Genomic DNA, 8,887 nt, shown 5'->3' with positions numbered 1-8,887 from the left:
GTTCCAGATAGAGGCAGGTAAACCAGAGGTGAGGTATTCTTCAGGCAGAGTGGCATAGGCAAAAAGGAAACATGAGGAGTCCTGTTGAGAGACGTTTCCAAACTTTTGCAGTTGGCTGTGGCTGTAGTTCCTGAGAGGTCGAAGACTTGATAGTTCGTCACAAAAGGATCCAKCTTGAGTGAAGGACAAAAAGGTAAATAACAATACTTTCGATATCTTAACTTTTAGAAGGCTTAGACACTACCAAAAAGGTTAGATGCTTCAGCGTCGACCATCGGGTGCAGACAGCTTATAAAGCCCTGCAGTTCGTCAGGAAACTTCACAGCAGGTGCAGCCACTCAGATCAGGAACCAATAGGAATGAACACATAATTAACTCAATTTATCACAACAAGTTACTCAAGTAAATGTAACTGAGTAAATGTAACTAGTTACCACCCAACTCTGTTCAAAACAAACAACCATGCAACACACAGACACACACTGATCATTATTATTTCAACCTGGAGAGACTCACAAGAAGACATACTGGAATTAGGAAGTTCATTGACATGACTGACTTGCAGGTTTATTGACATGAATGACAGTTTGGCGCTCGGACCCCAGCAGAGGATGTGTGCGCTGTGACATGCTGTAAACTCAAATGAGCTGCTTAAGATAAGGGGTAGGAGTTTTTTCTTCCCCCCGGGGCCGACACTGGTGGTGGAGGTCAAGGAGAGGGAAGTCCTTGGAAGCCAGAAGATGATGGTTGGAGGAGGGGAGGTGGAAGGTTGACGTTCGGAAGAGGATGCTTCTATCCACCGACTCTCAAACGCTGATTGGATGAGGCTGGGCTTGTGATGTGGCGGCTGGATGGAGCAGGTGAGGTTGATTAGTCTTCCAGGGTTGAACTTTTGTCTAGACTCCATTTCTAAACAGGTCGCTACAAAGTGTACACTTTTACAAACTTGCGCTGTCATTTATCATTGAAACTGAAGCATTTATGACTCATTTACAGAAATGATCCAAAACTAAAGTCAAACTTTTCTTTAAGAACACGATGACATAATATGGCTGCTGCTTTATGCTTGAGCTGACACTTCAGAAGAGACTGCTGCTGAAGAAATGACTATCAAACTTTGAGTTTTTGCCTCGGACAGAAAACCTTTGTTAACAGTTAAATTTTGTTCTGAAACCTTAACCTCGCCCAGGGGGAAACAGTGTTTTGAACATTAAAGCATTTCTTCCAGTGAGGTGAGCAGTTTTGTTCACCTGCAGTAAACCCTACAGTGTCTGCATCAGATTCACTGCAGTGATCACAGATGAGCAGCTCACATCTCCTCAGAGTGCTGACTGCACTCAGACAGTGAGATCCAACGAGAATGGTTGTGAAGCCTCTGTGGTGTGTCATGGTTGTTGGTTTAGGCAGCAGGTTGTTCAGTTTTAGGTACGCACCTGGTTGAGTTTAGACTCAACTTGTGATTTGATGTAAAACAGCTTTTCATAACCTGCAGGTTCCTCACAAAGCATTCCTTTATAATGAAGTTAGGGTGAGACCGGGCTTTTTGGTTGTGAAGCGCTGAGAGCTTTTTATACTCGTGGTTTCTAGAAATTTGTTATAGCATTGTTCAACTTCCACTAGGCATAGTTCATAATGTTTTGTTCTGTAGTGCCATGCCAAAAGTGGCCAAAAGTGAATGTGGGGTACCGCCATTCATGTCAAGGAAACAATTGATCACATTTATTATATAAAGACTCATTCCTGTGGTTACTTATAGATTGCACAATATAGTAAGTTGCCTTTTAGTGCAAAGTCAGCAGTCATTGTCGCTTGTTTAAACATGTCAAATTCAGGGCAATCCTCCAAATGCTCAGATCCCGTTTCTGCATTTTTGACTAAAACCTTTTTTTTTACTCTGATTATTATCTTTTCGTTGACTTCCTCTCTTTCACTGTTTCTCAGTTCATCTGTTTTGTAACGGGATCCCTGCATCGTTATGAGTTATAGAAAACAGTTGTGGTGGCTTCCCAGTTATGTGACTGTTTATCTCTTCCGTTCACCACAGCGAGACCATGTTATTGGCATGAAAGAGAATCGGGACAATAGACTTGGCTGCACTTTTACAGTTCCTCTGAGTCAAATCCGCACTCTGGCAGGTCCAGTTCGCTTGAATAAACCTCTTAAAGAATGTCACAATGTCAAAATGCTATGTGATTTATAATTATGGTTTAAATATAAAACAGGCTTTATTTCAGTCTTGTTAGCTTGATATTGTTTTACTGCGTTTTATGGGTGAAAGATGATAGATTGCACAACACAGCCACAGAAATTTCAGCTTAGTTCAGCTCGGGAACAGTGAAGAGTCTGAGTGAAAAATACAACATTTCGTTTCAAATTAATGCTACGGTTGCCTTGAAATGACAGTTTAATACACAGTGTACAAGAGATGGAACATTTTATGTTTTAAATAAACGTTTTTGTGTATAAAAAGTGGGTTTGCATTTTTGAAGGTAAATAAAAACAATCTTTTTGTGGCGACAGGGGGTAGGTATTCATCAGTCATGTCCTCGGGCAGGATACTTCATCCACTTTGCCTGCTGAGGGTGGTCAGAGGGTCCGGTATCACTGGTGTATGGCAGCCTCGCCTCTGTCAGTGTGCCCCAGGCAGCTGTGGCTACAATGTAGCTCATCACCATCAGTGTTTGAATGAATGGGTGAATGTCTGTAGTGTAGAGCTTTTGAGTCCTTGGACTGGATAAAGTGCTATAAAAATTCAGGCTGTTAAGCATTTTTGTTAAGATTTTCTAAGACTTTCCCGTTTTTAAATTTACCAAATTAATTTTGACAAAAAAAAAAGTTAAGCATGAAGACGGAGTAGTGGAAAGTGAGATGTGTGATTATATTACAATGGTTACAATATCAGATCAAATAGCTAAGATAATCATTACAGGCCCATTGCATGGTCTCATGTCAGCAGGAAGTGTGCATCAGGTCTGTGTACGAGTAGTGATTTGGTGTGGAAGGCAGTCATAGAGAGTTGTATCCTCTCCTGCACCAAGTCGTCCCCCAGCTGTTCCAACTAGTTTTTGAGAAGTTTTTATCGGCACTGGGTCAAAGTCGACAGCCGAGCTAATCCCACATGTTAAGGAACATTTTGGGGAACGTGGCAACACTCTAAAAATGAAATGTTGGCTTTACTTAACCATGTTATGTGACCTGGTTCCACTTAACTGAGTTGAGTAAATTCAAAGCAACATCCTCATGTTCTTTGGTTAAAAAACTGGTATATTGCTTTGAATTTACTCAACTCAGTTAAGTGGAACCAGGTTACATAACATGGTTAAGTAAAGCCAACATTTCATTTTTTACAGTGAAGTTGTTTCTAGCCATGTTTCCATCCAATTCTAAATCCAATTTTGAGCGAATTTTTAAAATTTCGCAAAAAGGAAAGAACAAATAAATGTGAATCAAACATGTTTCCGTCTACTGGCTTGAAGCGAATCAGTTATGTCAGATGCATGCGTGTTGTAAACAGGAAGTAAAAGTCGCATCCCAGGAAAATGGAGAGAAGTTATCAGGAACGTGTTGCTACTGTCGGGAAAGTTGTACTTATTCGGTCATATTAACTAGTTTTGGTAATTTTACATGCTTTCTGGAGACGTAGAGAAAGAAATGCAATTTTTTTTCACATTATGGGAATAACTGAGAAGACGCTGACAGCAGGAGGAGGGTTCAGCTGCAGTCGCTCTGGTACCGGTACCGGTTTCAGACAGACAGCGAGAACAGCTGATCAACCATGCAAGGTAAATGTTCGCTACGTCAGAACTGATTCAGCAAATGTGTTTCCATCTGTCTTTTTGCACATTAACTCTTTTTCAAAAAAACCAAACATCACCTCAAGCGAGCGTATCAACTTTTATGTGAATTAGAAAAAGTTTTTTCGAATCATGCCGTTTCCATTCCTTTTCTGATGTGATATTTCAAAATTCGCATTAAAAAGCCTTGATGGAAACACGGTGACTGATTGTCCATAATTTACACAGATGTTCCCTCATTTTGCAGGTATACGGACTAATAGAGCAATCTCATGGATAAGTTAAGTTTTATGTTTTTCTTTTTTTCAAAAACTCAGTTTCAGATTTATCTAACATGTCAGAGCCTGTAGGATGTAAAAAAAAACAAACAAACAATAAATAGCATCATATAATCATCTTCCAAGCTGTGATTTCTGGTACCAAATCCCACAGAATGGAGTGGATGTGCTTCAGGTGCTTTTAAGCCAAGAGCCTCATCAGAGAAGATCAGCAGCAGGTGAGTAAAACTGGCTCCGCCCCTGCCAATCAGGAAGTTGCAGAAAAGTTGAGCAGACAAAATAACACAGAATCTCCACAGACTGGCTCTTTAGACTGACTGACTCTGGCAGCTACCTGATAAGACTAAAAGACCATCACTTAATGAGACCACTTGGCCTTTTGGTGTCCATTATACGTAGATGAAGCAGCTCCTTGTGAATGAAACCACTCACATACCCACTGCTGGCCTGGAAGTGGACCAAGTTGCCCTCTGAATGCTGAACTCTCTGTCAGTGATAGGAAATACATTTTTAAAGAGCAGTGGAACAAAACAGCAATATGTTTATGTTTAAAATATGTTTGTGTGTTTTTCCCAACCAGAGTATTATTTCAGGAACATTTTTTAGCATCTATAAGTAAATCTGTGTAGTTGTGGGCAATTTCTAAGCTGAAGAATTGCGGTAGATGTTTGAAAAAACACCACTTGACATTTACAATTGTTTAAAGCTTAACTAATAGACTGACAGAGTTCACACAGTGGTGCTAATAATATGTTTTTACTTGGAAACTTGTCTCACGTTATAAAAGAAAACACAACCATAACAGTCCATCCGCCAAACGTTTCTCCAAATCCAACTTTTTAAGTAAACAATGTTCTATTTTGTTTAAATATTCAGTAACTGTGAGGAAATCTAAGAATCGTGTGGAACCATTACATCCCACATGTCAGTGGCTTGGTCGGTGTGGTTGGACACACACTTTCCAACAGCAGCGCAATTTGGAAACCTCCAGGGGGTCTAGTTTTACAAATTTATACAAATCCTGTTTTCCCAAAGCTTTCTGCAGAACCAGACCGTTTGCCTACAATTTAAAAGCTCAGGAGAAATTGAAGGAATCATAGAATTGCTTAAAAAAATTGCATGACAGCCATGAAAAGCTGGAACTTACCAACGTAGCTTTGATTGCAGAGGTAAATGTCCATTGGGTTGTGTGTTTGTTGTCGAGTTACATTTCTCCAAACTCAACAAATCAATTTTTCCTAAACCACACTGGCATGCAGCAGTAGCGGCTCGTCTGCTCTGCTGAGGGGTTCCAAAAAATTTAACTTCTCACAAAGATCATGTGGTGATGACTTTAGCAGCCATTAACATAACAGCTTTTCATTAAGATATTATTTTTCATCATTATATTGATTTTAAAGGAGTTCATTCAGAAGGTTTACCTCGTTTGTCTCCATGTGTCCCTGTGATGGACTGACAGTGACTGCTGGATATGGGTACCAGTGACCCTTAAAAGAAGTATGGATGGATGGATGGATGGATGGATGGATGGATGGATGGATTATACACACCCACCTGTGTGTTATAATCTACAACATACAGCACTGGAAGCCCAAGTATTATAAAATGAAGGGATGAGAGGACTCTGGTCTGAGTGTGTGCAGTGATGCTGGATGTCTTTTGCCAGACTGTTGTAGTCACTGCTATGTTTTTTGCTGTGGTTTGCTGGGGGAGCAGCACTGAAGCCAAACAAACTCAATAAACCTATGAACAAGGCTGAATCTGATATTGGCTGCAGATTATACCCATTTGAAGTGGTGGTGGAGAAAAGGAAGCTTAACAAACTGCTTCCCATAAAGGACAACCCAGGTCATCCTCTCCACCAAACACTAGATAAACAGTGGAGCTTTTTTCTGACAGATTGTTACGGCTCAGCTGTTACTGCAATTATTACATTGAACAAAATGTCACTTTTGATTGCTGTCTCTTTTCTGAACTGTCTAAATCACTTTGCGCAATGTTTTTATACTTTTATGCTTTTTTTATTCCTTTCAAATTTGCATTTTTTGTTTGCTGAAAAAGAACAGGCAGAAACGAACTCAGGTCACACGCACAATTTGGCTTGTGTGTAGACCCACACGACTTTCTTTATAAAAACAGGACAACTTAGAAGCAGCATAAGCCTAAACTGTTTGATAACTGAGTGTTCTACAAGTTTTAGTGAATTTAGGGTTATAAGTCATGATGTGGTTTCTTAGCCAGATAAAACTGTAAACTATAGAAAACCTGGACGTATGGAAAAGATCATAAACTGACCTAATGAAACAGAAACCGATCCATCTTTTGTCTTCAGCTGCTTTTCCTTTCCAGGTCACAGGGGAGCTGGTGCTCATCTCCAGCAGGTTTTGTGCAAGAGGCAGGGTACAAGTCCATCACAGAGCCACACAGAGAAAACAAGACAACGACTGTGTCCATGTTCAGAGGGTCGTTTCTTGTTTTTTGAAGGCCAAAATAGATCCAAAGTAACAAAATATCAGTATATTACTATTACTAATATCATAAAATAACATAATTAGCTGAAAGGCTATATTTAAAGAACTAAGGGACTCGCCATTTGTGCATGCTTCTTTCTGTATACCAGCTCGTTTGATTTCTGACAAGAATAATATTTAAAAACATGTCTGTACAAAAGACAAAATCATTCACAACACAACCGCTAGAAACTTTAAATGTTTATACCGCCGGTTATTTTTTAAAATGTAGAACTTATATTTTCTCTCGCTTCGTCCACCATTACAAGCAGAAAAAAATCTCCGGTCGGCCCGCAATGAGATATGAGATAAACTGGGCCGAGAAGGATCCGTCAGACCCGTCCCTCAAACCAGCCATAAAGGAGGACACATTTGAGGGCCGCATCGGAGGAGTCTTCGAGTTTAGACAGCCCCCGGTGCTGTGACGTGAGCGGCTGACAAATTTGGCCTTCGGAGGACGCAGTCATCCATTTACTCTCTGTCACACCTGAGGACCTAACATGCATGGTTTTGGTCTGTGGGAGGAAATCTGAATACCAGAAGAAAACCCACGAGTGCAATGGGAGAACAAGAAAACTTTACACGGACAGGCCCCAGGCTGGGAGGCAATCCTGGAACTTTCTCTCTGCGAGGCAAGGCTGAGGCTGAGACCCACTGAGGGTCAGTGGCCAGCATCATCAAAGGTCACCTGAGATCGAGGTGATGTGTTTGAGGCAGGTCTGAGGGGTCAGCTGATGCAGCGTCTAAGAGTAAACTGTTACTGTTACTTTTTAGTTACATACTTTAACTTTTGTTACTTTTACAATGCTGGACTTTGCAAACACAAGCTATAAACTAAAACATGATTCAAACAAAAGAAGAATGAATTCATCAGACAAAGACAAACTAACTGAGCTGCAGTTGTCCACTGATGGTCTCTGTGATTTGCATGAGGCAGATGCTCAACTTCAAGTGATCACTTCTGAAAGACAAAGAAAGAAACTTTGTTTAACCAACTTGACTGATTTTACTTTTACTTTTTAAATAAAAGCACACATAGAAATCACTCACATCCTGCATTTCTTCAGGCTTGTAAAGAGACAAACTTATGACCAATCACACAAAACTTTATTTCAAATTTGCAATTAATAAAATAAGCTAAATTGTAAAGTTTGTTTCATCATGAACTTGGATATAAATGTTAGGATTTATAGATTACCGTTCACCAGCAGAACGAGTTTAGGTCCAGCTGGACACAACAATGGCTCAAATATAAGGTTTCTAAAGCACAGCTTGAACACTCGCTCTTCATGACGCATGCCGAGTCTCTCAGACTTTAAAGACCTGTCAGGCATATATTGGCCTGTCCTGGGTCAGCCTGGTCAGCTTGGCCCAGATCTGGTCTTCAGTTTCATCAGAGCCAGGTACTGGGTTACAATCCTGTAGCTGGGGGAAGTAAGTAAAGGAGTTTTATTGCAGCTCATCTGTTTAAATGAAATGAAAAACACAAAGCAAAAACAGGTAAATCGGGTGTAACTTTGTCCAAGTTTAAAGTGGTTCTTTTCAGAGAAAGCGAGTAAAGAGCAGCTAGTTTTAGCTCCTGCTTGTTAAAGAGCAAATAGATTCTTTGCGAATGTAATGTATGAAAAAAAAACACAAAGGAAAACACAACTGTGTGTTTCTAAACCATTCTGTTACATTAAATTAATATTTTTTAAGAACATAAAACAGTTAAAATTGAAAGAAAGCTGTTGAGCTGTCAGTCAAACTTTGTTTTTTAAACCTTTTTCTTTACAGCTAAAAGTAAATGCGAACATAGAAGTAGTGTTGGACTGTATTTTAACATGTAAAATATGAAGAGACAAACTCACAACAGTTTATATCTACACAATGATTGTCACAGTCTGCATTTCTGTGTGTTTTATCTGCTTTTGATTACATTTCTTGGTTCGGATTTCTGTCTTTTTCTGTTTTTTTTTCTGTTCAGTTCCTCCTGCATGTCTCCGCTCTGGCCCCGCCCACAATCACCTGTTTTTCATGTCTCTCCTCCAGGTGTTGCTTGTTCCATACTTTTTAGTTTCCCTTTAAATTCTGTGTTCTGCCTTCAGTCCCCTGTGACTGCATTGTGTGAGCGATGGTTGCGTCTCAGTTCATGGGTCGCAGCCAACATCGGCCGCATTTTTCATCCGCTTACGTCACTGCCCCACACCGTAGGCTGTCCCAATTCATAGACGCCTAGCCCACTCATGCGGTCGAAAAAAAACCTCAAAAACGTCAGCTGCATCTGAGAATCCTACGCAGATGACGGTATACCAGAATTCATTGA

The sequence above is a fragment of the Austrofundulus limnaeus genome, unplaced genomic scaffold (genome assembly GCF_001266775.1).
Source record: "Austrofundulus limnaeus strain Quisiro unplaced genomic scaffold, Austrofundulus_limnaeus-1.0 Scaffold18, whole genome shotgun sequence".
Taxonomy (NCBI): domain Eukaryota; kingdom Metazoa; phylum Chordata; class Actinopteri; order Cyprinodontiformes; family Rivulidae; genus Austrofundulus; species Austrofundulus limnaeus.
This window is presented reverse-complemented; position numbering follows the sequence as displayed.